Here is an 8,419-nt window from a genome sequence, read left to right on the forward strand (position 1 = left end):
GACCACCTTGAGCTATTTACTGATCTCAATCACAGTTGGTGAGATTAGACATCAGTGGTCAACTGATATGATTGATCGATTGAATGATTGATTTTGTATGGCCAGTTCTATTGATATATTAGAGTGCGACTGACATAATATCACACTAAAAATAATAGTGAATAACTTAATTAGAATCGTATAAAACATAAACTGGTTAGTATCCAGCTAGCAATTTTTGGTTCCCAAAACATTTTTGGGAATGTTAGATTTAGTTAAAAAATAAATAATGTTTCTTCAAAAAACAACCAAATGGGAATTCTATGGGAATGTTAGGTGGCACGTAAGTATTGGCCAATATTCTGACAGCATCAGCCAAACAGATTAGCGGCCAAAGCTGATAATTAAACTATAAAGAACAATACTGTTATAAGACATATTTCTGTTACAATGAAATGTGTATTTTAATAATGAACTCCTCATTAAGACACTTCCCCATTCTTCTCCCACAGCTGCAACTATTCTAAGAGATGCTTCTGGTAGTCTGAACGATAGTTTAGCGCTCAATTCTTCGATCCACTGCAGTGGTTTCGGCTGTAAATTAGGCTGGAATTTTGACCAGTGTGAGCAGAACAACACATGCAGCTTTGGACTGGCAAACCATTTCCAGGTGAGTGCATCAGTTAACAAAAACACGATTTGTATATTTGGTGAGTTCTGACTGCTGGAAAGTGGAGTAAATTTTACATTCATATCAATGCATTCGGCATAATCTTGATTATTTATTACTTACCCAGTATTTTAAACAATGGAAGATGGATGATAGATATTATGGCTTTTGTCTCCAGATTCTTGCCATAGTTTCAGGAACTGGCCATTTGATCACCATCGGGATCTTTGCTGCCACCTTGTCGTCAGCGCTGGGTTTCCTGGTGTCTGCTCCCAAAATTTTCCAGGTAGACCATGTGGCTGTTCGGAGGATAGCGTTTTTTATTCAACATATGACTGTAACATTTTATGTTTTTGTTGTTGTTGTTATTGTTACAGTGTTTGTGTAAGGATAACATCTACCCCTATATCGGCTTCTTCGGAAAAGGTTACGGGAAAAACAACGAACCTCTACGAGGCTACATACTCATGTTCATCATCGCTTTGGCTTTCATCCTCATCGGTGAGTGCTGAATCTCCTCCAGATCAGAGGATCAGAAGTGTCTCTCTCTGAGGACACTTTAATGTTTGGTGTCATGTTGATGTTTTCAGGTGACCTGAACACAATCGCTCCTCTGATCTCCAACTTCTTCCTCTGCTCTTACGGCCTCATCAACTTCAGCACCTTCCATGCGTCGATCACCCAATCACCTGGTGAGAACCCGATTATCAGCATCGTCATCATCAGTTTTTGCACTGTGTAAACAACAAACTGGATAAATGGTCAAATATGTAATAAACAAACATAAATAAATACATGTGAAATAGTTTGTTGTGTCTCGTAGGTTGGCGACCACAGTATCATTACTTTTCTCCATGGACGTCTCTGTTTGCTGCGGTCTTGTCTTTTGTCCTCATGTTTCTGTTCACCTGGTGGGCTGCTCTCATCACTTTTGCTATCGTGCTGTGCCTCTTAGGCTACGTCACCTATAAAAAACCTCGTGAGTAAATGATGTAGATTAGAACTAATACTTTCCAATTATAATATGCATCTGAGGTTCATAAATATTGTTATTGCTGCACCAAAAAAGTCTGTTTTCCATTAGCATGATATGTGAACACAGTAAGCGTTGTCTGATCATGTGTCCAGGGGTGAACTGGGGCACGTCTTATCAGGTGGGTTTCTACAACATGGCTTTGTCCTTCTCGATGTCTCTGACTGGTGTTGAAGACCACGTCAAAAACTTCAGGTAAAGATTATTAGCAAACTGACCTTTTCAGCTCACGATATACCAGCCGCTCACATATAAACACTTTCTCTTAGGCCTCAGTGTCTCGTTCTGACCGGTCCTCCTAACACTCGTCCCGCTCTCGTGGACTTTGTGGGGACTTTCACCAAAAACATCAGCCTGATGATCTGTGGGAACATTATCATGGTAGATGACATGCATCTTATACAGATAAACTTGACAGCATCCTTGCTACATAAAATAATTTATTTCAAAAGCTCTCTTTCACTCAGGAGGATGAGAAGTCCAGTTTCCCGCAGCACAGCACTGATATGTTGGTAGACTGGCTCAATCAGAGGAAAGTTTGTTCTTTCTACACGTCCTTCAACGCTGACAGTCTGAAAGAGGGCGCACATAATCTCATGCAGGTACCACCATCGCTAGCTTCAGATCTGCTAGCTTTCTTCTTGTCATCTTGTTCTTCTCACACAGTGTTTCTTCTTCTCGTCAATGGTCTGTCTAGGCTTCAGGTCTCGGTAAACTGAAGCCCAACACTCTGGTTTTGGGATACAAGATGAACTGGCAGGAATGTAAACCAGAGAGCTTACAGGACTACATCAACACTGTCAGGTGAGCTGCTGTTTCCGTTCACATTTATCAGTGAATATGTTACATTTTGATGTTTGTATTTTGACGTTGTATGATGCTCCTCGTTAAGCGATGCATTCGACTCCAGCTACGGCATCGCAATTCTGAGAATGATCGATGGATTGGACGTAATGGCTGATTTTCACATGGCAGGTGTGTTTTATGCCATATGATGGATTGAAATTTGCTCAGCATTGCATTTTCAGCAATAAAATCAACAGGTTTGTTGTGTTTGAAGGCAGATCATTTGCTATCGATAACCAGGCATTCGACGCAGATGAAGTCCCACAATGTGAAAAAGACCAGACCGACCAGAATTCAGGTGAAACAGACAGAAACTGTATTTTCTGTGCACATGAATTTAATTTGACATTAAATCATCATATTTATATGACAGCAATAGAAATTTAAATAATAAAATGGTATGTTCAGCATTTCAAGTCCTGATGTGATCACTCAGTCAGCCAATCAGAACGATTCCATTATATTAACAAAGCTGTGTCGTTTTACTCGAGCTTCATTAGAAGAGACGATCTGACGATGGGCTAAATAAAGCTCCTTTATTGTCTCCTCATCCAGATATTTCTGATGATGGATCGGACGAGCAGGTCAGATCGGTGTTTCAGACCAAACAAGGCAGGAAGAGCATCGACATCTACTGGATCTCTGACGATGGAGGTGAGACACAGCTGCTTCAATATACTTAAAAAGATCGTAATTTCCATATTATTTTTCTCCTTGTCAAATGCTATTGCTCTCTTTCAGGTCTGACTCTTTTAGTGCCGTATTTGTTGACTAGAAGGAACCGCTGGAAAAAGAGCAAACTCAGAGTGTTTATCTTAGGAGGCCGTGAAACCATAGAGGAAGACCGCAAAGAGTGAGTTGATCAACATTTTTGTAACTACATTTCTAGTTTTCCAATGCATTTCTAATGTTTGTCTTTGCAGCATGAAGATGCTGTTAAAGAGATTCCGGCTGGAGATTGAGGACATTGTCGTGATAACAGATGTGGATAAACCTCCTCTAGCGAAAAAGTGAGAAACATGTGCAAACATCCTCATACAGTAGATACTTTTATTGTAAAATGCATCTTTAAAGTAACTGTTGTGCTTTTCTTCCTCTCTGTTCCTGTAGTTTGCAGCGGTACGAGGAATCCATCGCCCCCTTCAGGCTGAGTGAAGAACAGGCCGAGGAGATGTACAGGAGCTCAAGAGACTGAGTCCATGGAAAGTGTCTGACAAAGACCTGGAGGCCATAAAACCAAAGGTGTGTGTTTGGAAGCGTGTGGCGTTTTGATTCTTAATAAAACTTATCAGTGTTAAAGCAATAATGCAATATAGACAACAGTTTTGTTATGTGAAGCTGCTTTGATATGATGTGTGAATTAACAAATACATTCAACTTGAGTCTGATAATCAGTCCCTCTATTAAACTGTCTTTTGTATTCAGGTGGAGAGGACAGTGAGACTAAACGAGATCATCAAGAAGAACTCAATTCACGCTGCTCTGGTTGTAATGTGAGTACAGATCACGGTTATTGTTGTTCATTAAAACCATTAAAAACAACAAAACGTTACTTAAAAAAAAAAAAAAAAAAAATTAAAGTGTTGGTGCAAGGTTGGGGGTTCGATTCCTAGGGAACACATGATAGGTAAAAATTGTTAACCTGAATGCACTGTAAGTCGCTTGGGATAAAAGCGTCTGCTAAATGCATATTTGTGGCGTATTTTTGAAGAAGAACGCATTAAAGCATCTTAAAAATAACACAAGTACTTTAGTCAACAGGAAAGCTGAACTAAATAAAACAGTAAATTCTTAAAAAAGGTCAAGTGAAAACATTTCAAAGTTGTTTTGTATGTTCGAAGTTTGCCTGTAAGAACAAACATTGTCATTTTTTAAACTGATTTCAATCATTTAAGCAAACGAGTGACTGATAGTGTGTGTGTGTGTGTGTGTGTGTGTGTAACAAGTCTGTTCATTATAACACATGTCTATGTGCTTCAGTTCTCTTCCAGTCCCTGATGTCACCTGTCCTAGTTCTCTCTATATGGCCTGGCTGGACGCTCTGAGCTACGGTATCCACTGTCCTGCCCTGCTCATACGAGGAAACCAGGAGAACGTCATGACCTTCTACTGTCAGTAAATGTGACTGTTCATCATTATTACATCTGCATGGAGAGCTCAGCTGCTGTCAGTTCCAGTCATGTAAAGTGGTTGAATATATTGGTCTGAAATGAGCTGTTTAATTCTCTTGTTCAGTGACTGTGGCTGTATGTTTATTTCACATGTTCTTATGTCTGTTTAATCTATCTTTAATGATGCAGGTTAATGATTCAGCTAGAAAAGATTGAATAGAAATGGGAAAGCACTTTGTCTCTGAGCCCTCTCGTCATTTGAGGGTAAAAGTTAAATGCAATTTAATGCAACAAGACAATTATGATATTATAAAATAAACTTATTTGTTCATGCTTTGCAAAATTACATTTCATTGCCCAAAACATTATAACCAATAATTAAGTATATTACATTTTGACTGAATATAAATACTATTATTATGACTTGCATGCATATTTTGATCTGCTTTTCAATCTGAAAAATACAATTTAGCACAACAACGGACCTCTCAGCCTTTATTGTCTCATTATACCAAGTATAAAAACGTTACAAAAGTTATTCAATCACATGAAAAGAAAAAATTAAGTATCACAACATATATATTTCAGCTCAAAAAAACATACTTCATTGTTTGCATGTTTCTCTATGCAGCTATCCCTTCACAATGCTCAAACATAATTAAAACTCATTAACATGAAAAATTCCTGCAACTTTCCTTTCACCTTACAAGACTATAACAGACATTAGTCTACAACAACACAACACACATTATCTAAAGCAACACAGCCTGGGCAGATCGCAGGAAAAATAACTAATAGATATATCCATACTCTTCCAGTTGATGATTGCATTAAGAATGTTTTTTTTTTTTTTTTGGAGTATTACAAGCACTTGGTGCATAAAGAAGATCTGTAAATTTGCAAAGACTAACGTCTCAAATCCAAAGAGATATTCTTTATCAAAGTGAAGACTGCCACGCCCACCCATAAAACACCTTGTTCAAACACGCCCCCACATGTCTACATCACTATGTGGATATATTTGCATAATGCCACCCGAATGTTCACACAAAGAAAGAAGGCGTGGCTTCAGTAACACCGTTAGTGTTGAAATAGTCATGTCAGGGAGGTGCTGTGTGTATCTAGACTAAAGCAAAAGCACTTTATTTGACCGAACAGAACAGAACAGCAACGCATGTTATGGATGACTGTATTGTGAACCTAGGAGAGGAGGTTATTCTGACTTTGCGACGACAATCAGGCGCTTCTGAATCCTCTACTGTAAGTATGTTTTGATATTAGTTTAAGTATTTGCTACTGAATGTTCAAATGCGTAGTTTTGAAAGGGTCACACAGTGGCGTCAGCTGTCTTAACGGTCCATGGCTTGTTTACTGCAAACACATAGGAGCTTCACCACTGTGTCTGTTCGGGCTTGAACTGATGGTAAAACTAAGGACATTATTAACTGTCTTTACATTTATTTTGAAAGATGAAGCTACATTACGTTACATTTCCAACTAGTGCTTGTGGTGTTCAGCCAATCACAATGCACTGGGTCAGCTGGCCAATCAGAGCAGACTGTGCTTGTCAGAAGGAGGGACTATGTAGAAAATGACTCGTTTGAGAAAGACGGGGCATAGAGGACCTACAATAATGTACAGTATTTGAAAAATAATGTGTTTTTGAACATTAAAGCATGTCAACAAATTATGTTACAATGAAAAAAGTGTGTCTGTCGTTTGCTCCTCCCACCACACTGGTGGAGAATGCGGGCAGGGTGAAGCCTAGACAACACAGTTGGGAAACACCTGGTGATGTCACACCCTCTCACTCGCAAAAGTTCGCAAAAACCCAGACTGGGATGGAGGAATGACGGAGTCGGCCTCTCATGTTGGTGTTAGATCGATCAGGATAATAAATCAAATGCTCAGCACTTGGAAGTGTGAACTCACAAAGACTGAATTATACTTGCTGAAATACTACTGTAATGGACAATGTCAACCAGTTGTTGATGATTCTTTTCCAGAATTGACTCTATTTCCTGACTTTAAAGACTGCACTGGTCAACTGTTAGAGTCCAGAGAGACTCTCAGAAATGAATTTGATGACATGGGAGGAAAATCTATATGTAAAATGTTTGTTAAAATTGTAAATAAAGGCAAACTAAGTGGTCAAACTGACACTCCTTGGAGTGTCTTTCTATTTTTCTGATCATCTGCACTTTTTTTCCTCAGAACGGTTGACAGATTGGCAATACTAAGTAAAAAGCTTTGACTTGGGGTGGGGGAGAGGTTAAACTCTTTATTTCTGAGGGTCACAAGCACCAAAACTTGCTGCCAATGCAAGACAAGGCAAATGTTAAAATTGATTGATTTCCATATAAATAACCATGTAGGTAAATATTGCAGATTATTGCTTAATCGAAATAAGCAGAAATTATATAGTCTGTGTGTCCTTGTGCAGGTTTGATCCTGCTCAGGGCAGATGGGAGCGTTTTCCTGACGTGTCCAGACCCAGGGAATACTTCTTCACTGCTGTGTGTCACAGAGGGAATGTGTTTGTTCTGGGCGGAAACTGTGATGACGTGAACTGTCTGGACTCAGTGGAGTGTTAGGGGTCGTTCACATATCGCGTCTTTTGCGCACTCAAGTTCGTTATTTCCAATGTAAGTGCGGTATGCGCGCTCATAATGGAAGCGACGCGGTCACGCTGCACACGCTTGTTTTTTCCAGGCGCATCCGCACCACATCGAGTTAAAAATATATCAACTTTTCAGAATGCCGCAAGCGCACATTGGGTCATGTGACAAGAACTAACCAATCAGCTTCATCCTTTCCCGTAACAACGTTGATTCAGATTCAGATTATTTTATTTAATGCCATGTCAGCACTCAAAGCTATTTTCATGGCAAAAATACAATTATAAAAATACAAATATCATATTAACACAAAAAAAAAAAAAAAAAAAAAAAAAAAAACAGAAAGTCATATTATATAAGATTTTTTTAATTAACACATGATACAAAATCCAAAACCTTTTCAGGCATAATCTCATTAAATATGCCCTTAAGTGAAGTAACTTCATAAAAGAGCATTCTGCTTGTAATAAGTCCAGGACAATCCAATAAAATATGTTTAACAGATAAGGGTATTTTACAAAACATACTTGAGTTGGATTTTCGCCCTTAAGCAAAAACGCATGGGTCAAACTTGTGTGACCCATAAGACATCTAGTGTAGACAACTTGATCAAGTCTAGTTTTAAAATTGATAAAAGGTCTGTTTGTAATTTCCGGATTAGTTCCTTACAATTTATTATTCTTGTACATATTCCACTCTTCTTGCAATTTATTTAAAATATATCGATTAATAATCGGTCTCATATCTGAAGGAGGACATTCATTAACTTCCTGATTAAGAGCATCCTTAGCAGCTGCATCAGCTCGTTCATTTCCTGAAAGTCCAACATGTCCTGGAACCAAGAAAAAATATAATACTGAAGAACTGATTTAGTAGATAATCCACTTTTGTTAAGATGCAGTCCACTAAAGGATGATCAGGTTTTAAAGTGTCCAATGCTTGAAGACAAGATTTCGAGTCTGCAAAAATTATATAATTTTTTTGTTGTGCATTTTCAATATGCTCCAAAGCTAAAAGTAAAGCACGTGCTTCAGCAGAAAAAAAATGAGCACTGTTTTGAAATACGGATTCCATAGCGTTGATGTCCAGTCACCATTGCTGCTGTTACACTATTTTCCACCTTCGAACCATCTGTGAAAATAGGTACGTGAAAAGGGAATTG

The 8,419-nt window shown here is 38.5% G+C and overlaps 1 pseudogene; it reads left to right on the forward strand.

Annotated features, from left to right (window-relative positions):
- The first annotated feature begins 308 nt into the window (after positions 1–308).
- LOC113080441 (solute carrier family 12 member 3-like) lies at positions 309–4,656 on the forward strand (annotated as a pseudogene).
- The last annotated feature ends 3,763 nt before the right edge of the window (positions 4,657–8,419 follow it).

This window comes from Carassius auratus, unplaced genomic scaffold, assembly GCF_003368295.1.
Source record: "Carassius auratus strain Wakin unplaced genomic scaffold, ASM336829v1 scaf_tig00031346, whole genome shotgun sequence".
Lineage (NCBI taxonomy): Eukaryota > Metazoa > Chordata > Actinopteri > Cypriniformes > Cyprinidae > Carassius > Carassius auratus.